At 41.5% G+C, this 19,883-nt stretch overlaps 1 protein-coding gene across 5 annotated transcripts in view; it reads right to left on the bottom strand.

Annotated features, from left to right (window-relative positions):
• Positions 1–11,091, bottom strand: part of LOC122804204 (activating transcription factor 7 interacting protein) — a 758,747-nt gene extending 747,656 nt beyond the window's left edge. For 2 of the 5 annotated variants that reach the window (XM_044073945.1, XM_044073934.1), the window contains exon 1: positions 10,882–11,091. The gene's annotated coding sequence lies outside the window, so the exon portion shown is untranslated. Of the gene's footprint in view, positions 1–10,516; positions 10,614–10,881 lie in introns of those variants that run through there. The other 3 variants (XM_044073906.1, XM_044073914.1, XM_044073922.1) reach the window with 2 other exon arrangements.
• Between the last annotated feature and the right edge of the window lie 8,792 nt (positions 11,092–19,883).

Below are 19,883 nucleotides of genomic sequence, written 5' to 3'. Positions count from 1 at the left end.
GGTATTTAACTACAGCATCCCTTGGTGACTGCCCCTGTAGAGGAATTAGGGCAAAGTAACTGCAGCACCTGTTGTTCAGGTATAATGCACACAGGTTGCAACAAGGTTGGCCAAAGCAGTTGAAAATTTTATCGCCACTATCTGGTTGACAGACCACTCATGGGGCAGTAGGATCAACCTGCTCAACTTGGCCACTAGCACATTTGATCCCCCCAGGATATGTTACCATCAGAAAAAAAGATGGGAAGACAGTTTCCATTGCCACTCTCTCATAGTCCATTGCCACTCTGTCATGGTCTCCCAGCAAAGTGGGTATGATGATGTTTCCCACTGTTTGCTGACATACCAAACCACCACGTTGCCAGTCTGGATGGATAGCACACTCATGGGGAAGAAATCCCGAAAGGCCTGCAACACTAGGAAGACCACTCTCATCTCCAAGATACTGATGTGAAGGTTGGCCTCTAGTGGGGAATAAGCACCATGAACAGTATTCTTCTTGAAATGCTCCCCCACCCCAAAAGGAAAGCATCAGTGGTTAGTGTAGCAGGAGTTTGGTGGACAAAAGGTTCTTCCTTCCATTACTGAGGGAGAGGATGCCCACCCATTTGACATGATCTCTGTAAGCTTGTCGGCGGTGTAGACTTTGCAACCCTTGGACAAAAGAGGGTCCAATGTAATACTCATGTGGTATCTCACTAGGGGAACTGGTGTAATGGTAGAGGCTATCAAATGAAGAATCAACTGTTGAGAACATTGGGAACAATAATAAACAGTAAGCACAGCTCAAAATGGTGGGTGATACTGTACACAGCAACAACAGAAAACAAAATAAAAACCCATACTGATCTGTTAGATGCAGGAGGGATAATCCCACATACAAGTAAAATGGCAGCACAAATAAATATCATCATCATCCTCATCTGCTGCAAATGAAATAAAATAATGTTTGTCCTAACCTATAAAATGTTTTTACTCTTTCAGTCTCTGGTCAGATCTCAAAAGAAGACTGTTGAGGTAAGTATACAAGCTCACAAATAAACATAAGTCCGTAAGATAAATGAAAAGAGATCTCTTTAATGATTCTTAAAATGTTGCTTATTGAAAAGAATTCAAACTGTAAAACAGCAACACACAGTTAGACATACTGATTTTTCACAAAAATGTTGTACTGAATTCAAACATATTGCATGCTAATGTTTTAGTTATGTTGCTGTCAGGCAGAGCCATATGCTTAACTCAAGGAGCCACATGTGGCAGCTGACACACCCTGTAGAGTATTACCCCTCAAGTAACATATCCAAACATATTTATCAATATTAGAATGCTTTCCTACAACTTACAATCTCCAAATGACAGGTTTTTCTCAACAAGGCTGCTGATCCCAAATATTTTATGGCAGCAGAAGTCACTTGTGCTCCCTTCTCTCTAATTACACACACTCTACTATGAAGCAAATGAGAAACACTTATGATAAATGCAACAAGTATAAATAAGAGAAACAAAGACTAAATAAATTAACAAAGTGGAGGTTCTCCATTAAGAAATTAAGGACTGATTCTATACCAAATATGTTCCAGATAACCAGAATCAAAAGTTGGTGAAAGTCTTTGTCCCCTTTTTGAACTTGCATGGGCTAGCAATGGTGACATTCACTGCTGAATCAGTGTGTATTTACCCCTGGTTGTTTGAGAGATTACCATCTCCAAAAGGGAAGACTTTTGAGCCATGTAGTCAGAAAGTGCTACTATGAATCAAGAGAAATGTAAACAAAGAAAAGGAGTGGGGGAAAAACACACAAAATGGCTGATACTAAAAATAACACGAAGACAGAATGTACAGATCACTAAAAACACCAAAAACAGGATACTAAAGAGAGTAAGGTTAAAATAAAATTATAATGGCTAGCAAACGTTCTTACATTCTGTGGTTATATGGATAGAAAGGTGTCAAGTAAGTGAACTGAATAGTGAGAGTCCATAAATCCAAGAAATATAGGGGGCTTATTCCAGCTGTTAGGAACATCTAATCAAAGACCTTTAATTCACCATTTTTGTTTGTCTTTGGGATGTGGAAAAGTAGTAGCAGTGTGGTACACTGATGTGTCCTCACTGCAGCTCTATTCCTTTGCCCCTGCAACACGTAGACATTTCAGATTTACTTGTAGCCAAGAACAAATCTGCCAAGTATCCAGCGTGTCTTCTTAAAATGGACAAAGCTTATCAAAGAGGAGTCAAAAGATCAAGTTTATTGATTTACACAGTTAGTACAACACAACTGGCAAGGTATCAGAAATTATGAGCGAAAAGTTAGAAGTAACTTTAATATTAAACAAAGCAACTGGTGGATGAGCTACTCATTCAACACAAACACGTGCTCACAGAGGAAAATTAGGTAAAATTTGCCTAGTGGAGAAATAGGCAAAAACTGCCTACAAGACAGAAGACAAACTCAAGCAAAACAGTAAAATATGCTGCAAATTGTGGAAAGCGCACAAAACAATTCACGGATATGTTATGCACATCATCATCTTTTGGCTGTTCCCGTTAAGGGTCGCCACAGCGGATCTTCTGTTTCCATTTCTTCCTGTCCTCTGCATCATGCTCTTTCACACCAACCGCCTGCATGTCCTCTCTCACCACATCCATAAACCTTATCTTAGGCCTTCCTCTTTTCCTCTTACCTGGCAGCTCCATCCGTAGCATCCTTTTCCCAATATACCCAGCATCCCTCCTCAGCACATGTCCAAACCAACGCAATCTCGCCTCTCTTGCTTTGTCTACAAACTGTCCAACCTGAGCTGACCCTCTAATATACTGATTCCGAATCCTGTCCATCCTAGTCACACCCAGTGCAAATCGCAACATCTTTAACTCTGCCACATCCAGCTCAGACTCCTGCCTTTTCATCAATGCCACCGTCTCCAACCCATATAACATAGCTGGTCTCACTACCCTCTTGCAGACCTTCCCTTTCACTCTTACTAGTACCCATCTGTCACAAATCACTTTTGACACTCTTCTCCACCCATTCCACCCTGCCTGTATTGTCTTCTTCACCTCTCTTCCACACTCACCATTACTCTGAACTGTTGATCACAAGTACTTAAACTCATCCACCTTTACCAACTCTACTCCCTGCATCCTCACCATTCCTCTGCCCTCCCTCACATTTACACACATATATTTTGTTTTAGCCCTGCTGACCTTCATTCCTCTCCTCTCTAAAGCATATCGCCATGTCTCCAGGGTCTCCTCAACCTTGTCCCTACTCTCACTACATATCACAATGTCATCTGCAAACATCATAGTCCACGGGGCCTCCTGTCTGATCTCATCTGTCAACCTGTCCATCACTACTGCAAATAAGAAAGGGCTCAGAGCTGATCCTTGATGTAATCCCACCTCCACCTTAAACGTATCTGTCAATCCCACCGCAGTCCTCACCAATGTCACACTACCCTCGTACATATCCTGCATCACTTCTCTGCCACTCCCGACTAAAAAGCCATTTAATGCAAAGTGCAGAAACTTTGGAAAAAGAAATCACTGCATAAATAAAACAAAATTCACATCCAAAATAATGCATGTGGTGAAGAAAAAAAAAAAAAAGACACAAATAAGGTATCTGTGGGCAAAATAAGTGATGCAGCATGTACACAGGGAGAAGAGTGCCACCGACATACTGAAACAAGTCAGGACACACTGAAACAAGTCAGAAATCTGAGCACAAAAACTATAAAGTGTTGATTTTAAACTACACAATGGCACAGAGTACAATGCAATGACTGTTCAAACTTTTAAAGCATTAAATTATTTACTAGAATATTATATTCACATAAATGCCGTTAAGTTACTAATAACGCATGCTACCACGAAAGTTCAAGACTGGGTACCATAAGAGGGAGTGCACATAGATGCCATTAAGTTACTAATAAATGCATGCTACCACGAAAGTTCAAGACTGGGTACCATAAGAGGGAGTGCACATAGATGCCATTAAGTTACTAATAAATGCATGCTACCATGAAAGTTCAAGACTGGGTTTCTAGTACCATAAGAGGAATGGATCCCCACTCCCAAATGCCAAGTGATGTGCGTCACAAGCTTTAAGATTTGTTTACAGATTTTGAGCTATTTGCTAAGAGAATATTTTCACACAGGTGCCATTAAGTTACCAATAATGCATGTTCTAAGGAAAAGTATAAGATGCTTCGAGAGACAGTCAAGCAGAATGGTGACTGAGCACAAGAGACACATTGAGATTAATAAGCAGATGAACTACATGGTTACTGCTGTGAAAACAAAAAATAAAAGGCTGTAAGGCTTATATGGTTTTAAAAATATAGCAATATCATCAGCTTTGTATGAATCAAGGAAGTGGTATCAGTTACATACTTTATGTGCTCGATGTTAACCACGGCTTTTGTCAAATTGTGCTAAAATTCTATTAAGTTTACATTTACCTAAGAGAGGCTACATACTTCTTAGACACCCATTTGCTAAACTGTTAGCCCCATAAACGTTTCAGATAGCTGTTGCATTAAGGAAGGTAAAAAAAAGTGTTAATTTTGATGATATACCAGTATTGGGGGAAGGGGGCAAAGAACAGCATAGCAAGAGACAAAAAAGAGCAACATCTAGCCAGACAAAAACTGCAAAATCACAGTTATTGAGCCGAGATACGAGTAGCATTTCATCATACCACACACTTTGACACAAGGGTGGACCATCAACTGACCCCAGAAACTACAAACCTAATAGTTTGACTTGTCTAATATGCAAAGCAGTGGAACGAATTATTGCAGAAATGATCAACAAAAACACAGGCAACCTTCAGACACTGCACCTAACTCAGTTTTGCTTCGTCAAGGGAAGGCAATTCCTACTAAACCTGCTGGTTTTCTTTGAGACGGTCACCGATGCAATAAGAGGAAGAGAAATGGTGCATACTGCCTACCTGAAACTGGTTAAGGAATCGGACACAACACCCCACTCAGGGATAGTTGACAAACTCACCAAACTGGGCATAAATCCCTATATAACTCGCTGGAATGCCAGCTGACTCACAGACACTACCCAGATAGTCAGGACTGGTGAGACTGCCACCTCTATTAAGGAGACTGGTCAAAAGCAGGATACCTCAGGACTCTGTGCTGGGAATGCTCCCATTTGGCATCTAGTTCTCAGAAGTAAAGGCTAATGTCAAGGTCCTTTGGTTAAAAGTTAGCAGAGGACTTCAAATTGGGAGCCATCATACATTCCCACCAGGACAGACATCTTACAAGAGGGTCTAACACAAACAAATGACTAGTGTCAAAGTCAAGGATTAAAACTAAACGCCAAAAAATGCATTATAGTGCATTTTATTAAACCTGCCACACAGGCTAATTACACTATCAATAAGCCACCTGCCCTAAGAGTTGATCCAGTAGTCAGGGATCTCTGGGAACATAATGCAACAGTAATTTAGCCTTTGACCAACATGCGACCACAGCAGTAAGGCAATCATTGTATACCGCCCAACTTATACCTAAGGACATGGCACCCAGGTCCAAAGAAGTCATAGTGCCACTTTATTTGGCCCTTATCAGACCTATCACAGTATAATGCCCCTTAGGCATGTACCTAACCAAACATATTCAACATCTGTAATGCCTGCAAAGGTTCCTTACCATGGGAATCCGGAATATAAACACCACTTTCCTATACATAGTGCCCTAAAGCACTCTATATTCTATCTCTATAGGTTACTGAGAGGCAATCTATGCCTGGCATACAAGGCATCCTTGGATCAAGGTCTGAAGGACCTTTTGCAAATCTGCAAAACAAAACAGCAACAGACCCACTAGATCCAAAGATTTAAATTTTGCTTATGACATAAATAAAACATGTTGGCAAGACAGATATACATTTCAGAGGATTCCTATGTTCTGGAACAGGCTCCCCATTCAAGTCAAGCAAAGTCCATCCCTAACCTTGACCAGTGGATGGGAAAAAGGAAATTCACCCATATGTCCAATAGGCAGTAATGCTCAAACTAAACATCCCCCCACACCTAAAGTCTAGAAACCTCCCAACATAACCCTTCCTAAATAATGTCCACGACACACAGGGAAACAATTGGGTTGGGTTACACTACTAGGCTTATAAAGGTCCTGAGTGCTTTTTAGGTTCATAAGTATATACTAGGCTATGTGAATAAACCACTCCCAAGTACACAGAAATCAGAATGCAATTGGTACAAAACACAGTGCATGGGTAAACGTCAGGGGGAGGGAAGTATATTTACAGAGCATGTGGTACTACAAAATTACCATAAGCCACTACAAAGTAAATCAATAAAAGCTGTTGCACAAGGCACTGCTAAGACTGCCAAGAATGTTATAACAGTTTCAGAAAAGTATGACAGACGTGCTATACAAAGCCAAGCACATATACTGAGTAATTCACAGTTGACAAACTTAACAAGTACTTCAAATCTGTGAGAGGAGGAGAAAGGGTTGGTGACAAACTGAAAGTTGACTACATAATTCCAGTTACATATGACCAAAAAGGAGTTCAAGAGTTTCAGCAATGTACTGACAGATATTATGAATTCAAATGCTTTGGCAAATGGCTATGAGAGGCTGATGAAGGCAAGAAAAATCCTGCCATATTTTTCATTTACAATAGACTAATGTAAACAAGACTTTGACAATAAAAGTGTACTTTGTCCACTTATGTGCAAACAAGTTCAGAATTTACAGTGTGCAAGTACTACAATAATTCAAGAATGAGAAGTTTCACTTACTTTTAGAGCACCACAAGCATAGCTATGAGAGATCGATTTCAGAAATAACTCAAAATGTATATCTGATCTGTACTAATTACAACCAGGAGATTTTTAGACTCGTGTACTTTAAGTCACAGACTTCAAAAAGTGCTTCCAGGGAATGGTCTACAGTATGCAAAAATGGAGAAGGAGACTTCTGAAGTAAAAAGGAGCTGCATATTGTAACCGCTAGTCTTAACTATGCACAGTTTATCACAAAAATGCACAATGCTTAAACTACATAAGAATGATTGTTGCTTTATTTCCATTACCATTACAAGCTGTTCTAGTACTAATGGATCAGATATTAAAGGGGTAAAATGTATATCTACCTTATTTACTCCCAAGAGAGTCAGCTTAATGTGAAAGACAGACAACAGCATCAGTCAAGGTAATAACCTCCTTCCCTGATGGAAGGAGGTTAAGTGCGAACTGAACATAGTGTGAAGTGAGAAGTAATCAGCAGAACAGCAACCAAGGTCATTTGCTGTCATACTGCAACTACAAAAATACTTAGAAGAAAAAGGAGACAACTGTTCACAACTGGGTTCAGAGACTGTATGCAAAGAGGTAGGTACTGCAAGAGGCATTTCCAGAAAACAGTTAAGAGAAAAAGCACAAGACACTACTTAGTGTCAAGAGCTTTGCACCAAAAGTTTCCCTGGTGCATCATGATCAGCACTGCAAAGCACAAAATCCTCCAAGTACTAAAGATAGAAAAGAACTTCCCAGAAAGGCAGCTACCCAGACAGACATGAAAATTAGAAATACTGAAATACAAATCATGTTGTATCAAAAAAATAAATAAAAATTAAAAACTACCTCAAAAGATGACCACCCCCCAAAAAAATAAAAAGGATGTAGAACACAATCTGTGCATTGAGACTCAAGAGTCTTGTATGTATGGCTTCCCCTACACAATCTGAAAGTAAAGCTGTTAAACCAGCAGTCTGCTTTGTGTCTCATGAAGTTATTCATATTTTTGATATAGACATTTTTATTTTCTAATAATAAATATTTACAACCAGTATCAATACATCACGTGAGGACCAGTGAGCTTAAAGGTGTGAAGCAGAAAGGAAATACATTATACTAGAGGAAAGAGGAGCATGGAGAGATGTTCAAGGGCACCCCCAGCACACACTGACACTGTGCATTAATAACAATGAATAATCTGGCACAACGGACTGTACTGCAAAACATCATACTTAAGTGATGTCAGCAAACATGCTCAACAGTACAGAAACTACAACTGATAAGAAAATTACATTTTTCTGTTTACTCCACAGTGAAATCGTAATCAGTCATTATTTAAAGCAGTAAGAAAAAGCTTTATACCTGTAACAAGCGTCAACAATAGTGTCAAAATAATCCATTAAAAAGAATGCAATAAATTAAGATGTGGCCAAATAGTTCAATTCCACAACTGTATGCCATAAGAAAAGTGAAAAGCTGCAGAAGTTACAATGACATGCCATTTGCATGCAAAGAAAACACATCTACTCTTTGCAGAAACATTTCTACTGAACCAATTAGGTTCCGAGAAAAATATCTACTGCTATATTGATGAACAAAAGGAATATTAAAAAAAAATCTTGCTTTGGAAAACCACATTTTAATACAAAAAATTAAAAAGACACAAGAGTACTAAAACAGTACAACAAAACTTCTCAGCATCCTAAGCAACAAAAGATAAAGACAGCTGTGTCCAAAGATGGAAGATGAATTGAAGCGGCTCCGCCACATAGAACAAAAAGCCAGAAACTGACATAACTACACTGCTTAATGAGTCACCTCACAACTCTGTCTTTCAAATGCTTACTTTTGATTTAAGCTCTATACCATACTAGCAAAGTCAACATATACACTTAGCAATACAATTATTCAATACTGCAAATATGTAAGCATACACACATAACACACACTTTAAAACAGTGCCCTACAAAGCAGTAAAACAAACTGATAAAATTGAAATTATAGTGTACAGTTAAATGTTACACAAGTAAAAAAAAAAAATGAATCCTTTGCCACAAAAATATAACAGACATACTTCAGTGTATTTGTCAAAGTGACAGCTTTAACTAAAATATATCAAAATGATAAAACAACAAAACATACTGAGTAAAACTGCTCCAAAGCAAATCATCTAACCAAGCTATTAAATTGTGTACATCTGTTACATAAAAACATTAAACAAGTTTGTTATGCTCAATATACACTTTCTGTATTAGCAAAACCACGAGCAAGACTGCAGGAAATTCCCTGCAACAGGACAAGCCTACTGGATTGTCTCTAGAAAGCAGGTTCAACATTACATTACAGCAACATATGTTTCACTTTGAACACAGCTTGTCCATATAAAACTGCATGCTCCAACTTTACATAACTGAGATTTGAAATACATATTTTGAATGTCACAAATCTGTACGTTTTATGTGTGGGTACAAAATAAAATAATAAAAAAAAAAATCTGCAAAGACACCATAATGCATACTTAGTTGTGTATTAATGGCCCTCAGCCTATGGTCTTATGACAACCAGCAGCACACAAGCAATGCAGCACAACCTGTCAACAGCAGGCATTGTTTTAAAGACAATATTAAAATCACTCAGTGTACATGTATGCAAACCATGTGCAATATGTAAGTGACACTCCATAATCACCTGAAATGTGCACATGGTAACATATACCAGATGCTACTTAAGTATCTCTACTCATTCCAGGTAAAGACATTCATTTGAAGCCTTTGAGTTTGGCATGCACACTCAAACATCAGTGGAGCCAAAAACCTCTAATAAACTCTTCAAGAAACAAACAGAAACTCAGTAGTCTTGTTAACAGCAGACATTGGTTTACAGACTGCAACAGCTAAAAAAAAGACAATACCAAGATTACTCTGTGTACATGTATGCAAATCATGTGCACCACTTATATTGCTGGCTTTTAAATTACATAATTTATCATTACAGAGAAGTTCTAGAGGTTACTCACTTACATTCCAAGCAAAATTACACATTTCAAATCTATACTACAGTGATGCACCCTCCAACTATTTTAAGTACGAGAAGCAAAAAAAAAAAAAAAAATCTAAAAGAAGTTTCAGATATCTTATTTTAGAAGTTTGCATCTATATTGTTCTCAGCTCCATTTTACACCATATTCTATCCAACATGCAGCAGTTTTTACTGGTTCCATATCATACACACACCACCGCCCAAACAGCTTTACCTGCACATGGCACACACAAGCAGATACATAATTAAAATGAATTAATGTAGTGCAAACATAAACCAAATTAGAAACTAAACTTTGTGTACACTCATGCAATTATACAAGTAGCCAACAAATGACACTATATAGTGTGCAAACTTTGAATTCGCACTGACATAAGCATTAGTGTAACTGTTTCTGTTGTACCTTCACCAGTATGTTTCAAACCAGTCTTAAATATTTACTCCTTCAATGCAATCTTGTATGCAAATAAATATTTATAACAACCATAAACATTTTACAATAATAAAGGGATGCACCCACCTACAGGGACTTGGACATTTCACTAATGCTATAAAAAATTACAGTGCCACACAAAATTCAAATTATATATATTAAAAACCTAAATAAAATTTTTACTTAAAAAAACTTTAAGTACTTGCAGTATTAATAAGCATACACCCGAGTAAACACGTGTCAAGTTCAACTTACAAAGTGTTACCTAAATATGACACTTCAGCTAAAAAACAGAATCGCTCCATTCCAGATGTACACAAGCACAGAACACTTTGTGTCTTTCAGATGCAAGTCAGTTCTTCACAGATGAATGCTTGACAGAACACAAAAGAAAAAAATGCATAGCGCACGCGCAAGATGCATGGTTGCTGTTGCAAAAACATGCCACACAATCACGTGCTCCAGTGCAGCAGTACTGCACGCGTGCGGAAACGGGTTCGCCCTCACACGATACCAAGGGCAGCAGCCGAGTTAGTAAAAAAATGCACGGATTAATGTAGCAGTGAATCGTGACTATTAAACTCTAAACTAAGCAACGTATACAATGCTAAGTTACTTACAAAGCTAACTCCGTTTCGGCTCAAAAGAGGGTCACTAGTATGAACGTTTTCGTTTTCTATCTTAATGGATACGCTTCAGACTTCTTCATCCCAGTCCCGCAGCGCCCGTAATTCAAAAACAAATATGGCAGACTCCTCGCGCCGAGACTGGTATGCAAATGAAAAGAGGGGAGGGTTTACTTTCCATAAGCCCCACCCTAGTCGTGATAGTTATCGAATGCAAGTCTCGGTCTGTACAAAAAAAGAGGATAGTAAGCCTAGTATGCAAAGTTGTTAAGCAATATGTAAATACGTTTGAGTGGGGGAGGGGAACTGCAAGACTCGCCTTCTTTGCGCTATCAATAGTGAGAGTTGAAGGTTATTTACCGATAATGTAACTGACTACCCTCGCATAAATTTAAGGTGGCTTGGTTAGTGTTGTGCCAGTGTGTGTTTTAGTTTGGGCGGTGCGAATGCTGATGAATAGTGTTAGTTTGAGTGTTAGAGGGTATTTGAAAAGATGCATTTTAATTTTACATCTGTGTATGTATAAATACATTTTGTGAAACTGTGTTACACTTGGTGAAGTTCACAAATATTGTATGTGTATTTTATATTGAGAAGGTCGTCGGTTTAAATAGAACTCTTGGGAGTGTTGCAGTTAAGAAATGAAAGCATGCAGGTTCTGCGCGTTGGCTTACTCTGGTAGTTCTAGATTGTAGTCATTGCAGTAGGTGCTTGTAATTTGGGCATTGTACGGGTGCGTAGTCACTCCTTAAATAAACCTTTTTTTGGCTGGTGTACCTTTTATAAATGCGTCTTAAGAAATAAGAACAGAGTACGTGTACTGTTTCTACCTTTTTTGTGGCAGCTAAGCTTCAGTTTTACGTACAGAAGAGCTGCGAAAGATTTCAGTCAGTCTTAAGAGTGCCGTCCTATAACTTTCACAGTTCGGTCTTAAGAGAGTTCAAAGCTCAGCCAAATTAGTGCTGTGTGCAGATGTGATTGGCTGTTAGGTATGGATTGTAACTGTCTGGTACACAGAACTGTTTTAAAACATTGTTAAGCTTTTAGTAAAGGTTTCGAGTACAGCTGGCAAAATAAACTGAACTTTTAACTCTCCCACCCTCCTTTCTTAAACTACCCGTGATTGTATCGTGCCTTAAAGTTTCATATTTTATTTTCATCCTTTCATGCATCTTTATTATCCTTATTTTTTTATTTTTAGTCTTTTCCTTAAAAAGTGGGTGTTTTTCTGGCAAATCATCCAGGACTGCAATCCCTAAATAATGACTGACAAATATTTGAGTTCAGAATTTGTCCTGAACAAAACCCAAGCTGATATAAAACCTGTTATTCTTGTAACTTTGAGTTTATAATAGCAGTTTTTTTTTATTCTGGGTCTTTGTCCTCGATTCTTGCAAAGATTTTGAAAAATCAAGGACAAATGTCTTAAAAATTGTAATCCCAGTTAGCAATAATTCTGCATTTTACTGTTGCATCTTATACACAAATGTGCAATAGCATAATTGTTACTGCCCAGGGCAACATCTTTCTAAATCAAAATCATACTGTAAGTTGTCTTGTTAATGTGAGAGTATGTTGGGAGGTGTAAGTGGTTAACAGTTGACAAATATGCACATTTTAATGGATTTGTGATTTGGGTACCACAAGCATACTTTTAAAAATATTTTCCACTTAATGATCAGTTTTGCTGAATTCAGAATCTGAAATATCGTACTGCCTACACTGTCCACAGACAACCTACTTTTACATCTTCCAGAGCAATACCCTCAACATTTACATAAATGTCAGACAATGTCAGTAGATTGGTCAGCAATAGCTGAACTTGTTCCATGAGTGGTGATGTAGGACTTGTGCAGGGTCTACAAAATCATGAAAACAATTACTAAATTGTCCATACTATTCATTTGCCTGATCTTCAAAAAGTGCCAAACCACTGACCTACCCCAAGCATATCTTTGCCAATGTTTAATTCATATTTTAATCCTAAACTGTTCTTCTAAACAAGTAAACACTGTGTATTGGGGGACAAAACCTGATTCAGGCTAATCTGCCAATTCTTACAAAGCTCTGTATCAGAGCGCCATTTCATGGAATTTAAGAACAAAACTGCTACGACTGCTTAAATGTGTTTCAGCCTAGCATGTAGATTAACCAGTCATTAACTCTGCAGCTATTTTTAAGAAACACCTAGTTTATGTTCATATACCTCTCTTAAAAAAATAAATAAATAAATAAAAAAGTCTTTATTAAATTATCACTTGTAACACAGGCAAACTTACATTTATATAAAAGTAGTCAAACTATATTAACAAGTTCACATTTACAGCTATGCTGTAATGTATAATCATCTATACAACGTAGTCAATCCAACATTGCATAAGTTGTTCAGTTTCTGCCATTTCATAAACCACATTTCTCCTCCATAACATTTTTGTGCATGTATTGTTCCACAATTTCCATTTTTCCTATGTAATTTACTCCTACCTTTTTCTAAAGCTCTCCCACTTTATGCTCTTTTATTTCTGTTACAATTTTCACTATTTCAAGTATGGTTGGTTTAGACTTTTGATTTCTATTTTCTAGTAATTGCTGTTTTGGCAGCCACCAGCATTACAATTAACAAGGCCTCGCTGTGCTTGGGCAATTCAGACCCTATATCCCAGCTTTTAAAAAAAAAAAAATCCCGTAGTTATACTCATTTGCTCACCCAGTACAACTGACAGAGTACTCTGCAGGGAATTTTTAAAGTCTGCCAACTGATTACACTCCGAAAACATATGCTCCCAGGTACCTCTTTATTTCCCATTAAATTTCCACTATTTGCCATCTACCTGATTGTTTGGAGTCTGCTTAGGTTATAAAAGTAGCTACACAAACACTTCCAAGCAAAATTCCTAAATCGTCTGCACTTTGTTGCATATATATTTTTTTAAACATGAAACATCTTTATTAAATTAGCACTTATGACACAGACAACCATACATTTATATAAATGAAAACAAACTGTACTGACATAATTTTAGTTGCAAACATTATATGTTAAGTTGTCAATCTCGTCTTCATTCTTGCTGGATGGGTTCGGAGCTGATCTTCGGCTTCGACTCTGCCTATACTAAAGCTGTAGAGCTGATTTTACCGGCTCGAGGTACCCTATATCCCATAATGCTAGGCGCAAATTACCCAGATCTCGTTTGCCGCTTTGCGCTAGCGAGGTGCTTTTTTTTTTACCGGCTCTACAGGTCAGTGAAATTTTTTTTAGGATTTCTCTCCCACTTTTTCAGTAGATTAGTTACTTAGACCCCCCTTAGTATACCACTATTCCGTGGGTCCTCCCTTTAATCCCTATAATCCCTAGAGTTTATCCTTCCCTTTTGAAGGTTAGGCCTTAGGCCTTTCCGTTTTTTTCTCAGTTTCCCTTTTGGGACAGTTATTCTTGTGTGCCTGGGTTATCCTTGACCTTTAATTGTTCGTGTGTGAGCGTGTGTGTGTCTAGACCTTCCCTTAGGAATTTATCTTTCCTTCGACAGCTTAATGTCTAAAGACACTAAGGTCTCAGGCTTCAAGAAGTGTGACTCGTGCTGTCAGAAAATGTCGCTGACAGACGGTCACACTTCTTGTGTTTACTGCCTGGGACCCCCGCACCTGCAGGACTCTTGTTCTGTCTGCCATGCATTCAGTCCAAGAGTCCTGCAGGAGCGCAGGAATAAGTTGATTTTGAGGGGCTTATTAAAGCCCCGAAGGTTCCCCGGCCAAGTCCTTGCCGGGGAAACCTTCAAAGCCATCCAAACCGTCTGCTCCGTGCTCCAAGCCTTCGGCTGGTGGCTCACCGACTGCTTCGCTATCGGCTCCGGCTGGAGCCGATACTGCTATGTCGCAGTTTTCTACATCAGCTCCGGCTGGAGCCGATGCTTCCAAGACTTTGTCTTCCAAATTGACTCCGGCTGGAGCCAATGTGTCTACGGCTCCATCGGCACCGTTAGTGGTCTCGGTGCCATCTTCCAGCCGTAAGAGATCACGGTCTCCATCCCTGGAGTCCATTCACTCAGCTCCAAGATCGCCCTTGCTCTCGGAGCGGAGCCATCGGAGTCATTCCCCTCGGTCTTCCAGGCTGTCGGACCATGACCTCGAGAGGGAGGTTAGCAGACTCCTAAAGTCTCAGGCACTAGCCCAAATGCTTCGTAGCCCTTCTCAACAGACAGTGGCTATACCCATACCATCTTCGATTCCTCCTCCAACTCTACCCCTGAGCTCAGAGCCGGAGCTTCTCGGAGCCACGACCGTCGAGACGGAGCCAATACCTCCTCCTTCGTCTCCGTCATCTGCTCCAATCTCTTCCATGGTCCCTTCCTTGGAAGGATCCGGGCTCTTGGACTTCCACGTCAGCTCCGAGGGGGCGAGTGGCATCGGACCCTTGTCCGACCCCGTTCCCCCCCTCGGAGCGTTGGCGTTGGTGAGTTCAACCCCGACATCAGCTTCGGAGCCGTCCCTCTCTGTGCTGGCTGGGGTTCCTATCTCTTCGGAGCGGGAGCCCTCTGTCCTGCCCGATAGGGGCGCCTTTGAGGTCATGAGGAGCGTACTGGCCCCCATGCCTGCTCCACGGTCGGCTCCATCAGCTCCTCCTACTGTAGTGCCTGCTGTGGTCTCTGCCCACTCTCTCGTTCCCAGCCGTAAAGATCCAACATCTCAGGTTTCCCCATTGGGAATATCCTCCTCTTCCGAGGTTTCCCCTGATCCGTCAGGTGACCCCCCTCAAAAGAGGGCATGTAAGAGGAAGCTTGTGGACTCCCCTGAGTCCATCACATCTGATACCGACTTGGATGAGTCGGAAGGGTCCCCACGGTCCCCCTCTGAGGATGTCTGCTTTTCTGACATCCTTGAAATCCTCAAACAGAGGGGGAACTGGTCTACCCTCAATCCTTCCGAGGACGAGTCAGTTTACCTGGAGGCGTTTGGTTCTCGCCCTTCCACCTCCTGGGTGTCTCCGCCTTTTGACCCCCTTATGGAAGTGGTGGCACGGAAGGCATGGACGGCCCCTGATACAATGGAACCTACCCCACAGAGGCCTTCCAAATTTATCACAGCCCCATCAGATAAACAGTTTTTAGCTAAAGGTGTCCCAGTTGATGCCATGGTGGTGGCTGCAGCCACTAAGAAGGAGCTGGCTGATCCTTCAGTACCTATCCATCCTCCTAATAAGGAATCTAGGACTATGGATAGGTACGGCAAGCGGATGTTCTCTTCAGCGACTTTCGCCATGCGATCGCTGAATTATTTGTGCCATTTCACCCGCCTTCAAAGAGACATTCTCAAAGAAATGGGTGATGCCCTACAGGATCCAACAGCTGCGGGGTCCCAAGACAAAATCAACTCTCAGCTAGGAACCCTAAATTCGATTGTCAACTCCTCTATGTGCCTTATTTCCTATGCAGCCGATGGAGCGAGTAGAGCTGCAGGCATGGGTGTGGCCTTAAGGCGTCACGCCTGGATGCGGCTTTGCAACTTTGCAGACCCATTCAAGGCGTCATTCACAAACTCCCCCTTTGATGGGTCAGCGTTGTTTGGACCTCAAGTGAAGGATACTTTGACCAGATGCGAACAGGATGGCAAGACTCTCTCTGCCGTGGGAGTCCGTTTTTCTACCCCGTCTAGACCATATCCTAAGGGTCAAAAGGGTGGAAAAATGTGGTTCCGCAAATCACAGTGAGTCACCCCTGACGCAAGAGGTCAGTTCCCCCCCTAGAGGCGGGGGGGGACAACAACAGACGCTGCCCTAGAGGAAGAGGAGGTCCGCAGAACCAGGGTAGCAGAGAGCCTCTCTCTGATAAACCCTTCCAGCATCCCTGAGAAGCTGCCCAACTATCCACCTTCAGAGGCAGTCGGGAGAAGATTATCGCTGTACCCAAAAGCCTGGCTTTCTCTCACACAAGACAAATGGGTGCAGTCGATTATATCCGAGGGTTACAAAATCCCTTTTATCCACAGCCCAACTCAGCCAAAAGAACCCCTCCCAGATGTTCCACCCAGTCTGAGGGAACAAGCAGTACTAGAAATATCAAAACTGCTAACAAAAAGAGCCAGCCAGTCCCAGCAGACCAACTAGGATCCGGAATCTACTCAAAGTTCTTTTTGGTACCAAAAAAAACAGGGGACTGGAGGCCAATATTGGATCTCAGCAGACTAAACAAGTCTGTGAAAAGAACGAAGTTCCGGATGGTCACGCTACAGTCCATTCTACCCTTTTTGGGCCAGGAAAATTGAATGTGCTCAGTGGACCTTCAGGATGCGTACTATCACATCAAGATGCACAGGCGCTCCAGAAGGTTTCTCCACTTCCGGCTAGGGACCAGTCACTATCAGTTCAGGGCTCTGCCCTTTGGTCTCACTACAGCCCCCCGAGTGTTCACCAAATGCATGGCAGTGGTTACGGCTCACCTGAGACGTCAAGGATTCCAGGTGTTTCCATATCTAGACGACTGGCTCCTTACTGCCACCACCAGGCATCAGCTTCTTCTTGCCAGAGATTACACCATTCAGACTTGCAAAGGGCTAGGTATCTCCATAAATTTCGAAAAGTCTGCCTTGTCAGTCTATTACTTTCATAGGCACCATTTTGGACACCGTGCAGCTCTCAGCAAAGTTAACAGATCAAAGAGTTTTGGATATTCGGAATCGTGCACATCCTCCTTCAGAGCAAGAGGATCCAGGCCAGGTTTGTCCTAAAAGTGTTAGGTCTAATGGCGGCGGCCATCACGCTACTCCCCCTTGCTCGTTTCTACATGCGGCTCCTTCAGTGGATGCTATTCTCCAAGTGATCCTTCCAACAGCTTCCTTTGACACACAACATCTTAATAACTCTGTCTTGCAAAAAAACACCTATCCTGGTGGATGGTCTCCCCTCAAGTCCTTCAGGGCAGACCATTTGTTCCTTCCCCCCCGGTTGCCACGGTCACAACGGATGCCTCCCTGATCGGGTGGGGGGGCATTTTCAGGGCAGGACGGTCCAGGGCACATGGCAATCTCTCGAATGCCACCTGCACATAAATGTCCTGGAGATGAGAGCAGTGCTTTTGGCGTTGCAAGCCCTCCAAGACTCTCTTCCCTTCAGGACGATTGCGATTCAAACGGACAATATGTCCGTAGTGTGGTATATCAACAAGCAGGGCGGAACCAAGTCCTATCCCCTATGTTGAGAGGCACTCAGACTTTGGCAGTGGACAATCTCTTCTCAGCGGTTTCTGATAGCAACGCATATCCCAGGGAAGTCCAACATCATAGCGGACAGGTTGAGCAGAGCTATTCTCATGCCACACGAGTGGTCTCTCAAGCAGTCAGTAACAGAGGAGATTTTTCAGAAGTGGGGTCTACTTTGCTGCGATCTTTTTGCAACACCTCAGAACAGCAAGTGCCATGACTTTTTCACTCTATTTCCCCTTCCAGGCCATCCCCCCAGAGGTACTCTAGTCCACGATTGGCCTCAGGGACTTCTATACGCCTTTTGCCCCCTTTCCATTAATCACTCAGTTGATTCAGAAAGCTACCGCCCTGAGAGCCAAGATGATCCTCATTGCCCCTTATTGGCCTCTACAAATATGGTTTCTGTTCCTGCATCATTATCTTTTGGAGCAGCCTTGGCATCTGGACCCAGTGCCAGATCTTTTGGTCCACCAGTCAGGACAGCTGCACCAATCCCTTCAATCTCTCAACCTCACAACTTGGTTGCTCCACTTCCAACCCTAGCCAGGCTTCCCATTATTTCCAGTTCTGTGCGTGACATTATTATAGCTTCCCTTAAGTCCTCTACCAGAAGGATTTATACTAGTAAGTGGAAGTGTTTTTCCTTCTGGGCAAGGGCTAGGAATATAGATACCTTTACTGCTCCTATTCAGTCAGTTCTAGATTTCCTAGCCGAACTTTTTCATTCAGGCTCTTCATCCTCCACAAAGTTCAGTTAGCGGCTATTTCAAACTTTCACATAGGCTTATCGGACTCCAGCATCATGTCCCATAAGCTTTGTAAAGCCTTCCTTAAAGGAATCCTTTTACTCAAGCCACCAATCGGAGATCCCCCACCGCAGTGGGACTTAAATTTAGTCTTAACATCCTTTATTCTCCCTCCCTTTGAACCTGCGGCTTCTTGTCCTTTGAAATTGCTCTCTTGGGAAACTCTCTTCCTAGTCACCATAACATCTGCTAGGAGAGTATCAGAACTTCATGCCCTTTGCATTCGTCCCCCTTATCTAGTTTTCCACAAAGACAGAGTCTCTCTCAGGACTAACCCGTCCTTTTTACCCAAGGTAGCTTCTGAGGCAAATTTAAATCAAACTATTGATCTCCCAGTTTTCTTCTCTAACTACTTCAACAGGGCGGAGCAAAAATTGCATTGTCTGGACGTTCATCGTCAACTCTGTTACTATCTGGACAGAACTAAACAAACCAGGAAATCTGAACAACTATTTCTGTCCTATGCGGAAGGTAAGAAGGGCCTTCCAGTATCCAAAGTAACCCTTTCTAGATGGCTGTCCTCTGTGATTACCCTTATCTATAAGCTCAGACATCAAGAATTACCTTCTAGGCCAAGAGCCCATTCAACCAGAGTGCTAGCTACGTCAACAGCCTTTCAAGTTAGACTGCCAATAGATTCTATTTGTGCGGCAGCCACATGGGCTTCTCCTCATACTTTTATCTCACACTACAAATTAGACATGGCCTCCAGAAACAGGGCAAATTTTGGTTCCACCGTTAACAAGTGTCTGTTCCGATGAGCCACCCGGGATGAAGGTGCTAGGGACGCGGCCCCATCCAGCAAGAATGAAGGTGAGATTGACAACTTAACATTGAGAAGTTATGTACCTACCATAACGTTCCATGTTAGTTGTCTTCTTCTCGCCTTCTTTCTTGAGTCCCACCCGCCATCCCCCTAGCCTGGACAGACCGAAAGGATCCCCTTTTTTTCTTGGGAGGGGTCTTCACCTTACACAGTTTGAAGCCTATTTTTTG

This window comes from Protopterus annectens, chromosome 1.part1, assembly GCF_019279795.1.
Source record: "Protopterus annectens isolate FY-2018-M chromosome 1.part1, PAN1.0, whole genome shotgun sequence".
In the NCBI taxonomy this organism is placed as follows: domain Eukaryota; kingdom Metazoa; phylum Chordata; order Ceratodontiformes; family Protopteridae; genus Protopterus; species Protopterus annectens.
Note: the sequence above shows the minus strand (reverse complement) of the source record. Positions and strands in the feature narration are given on the sequence as shown.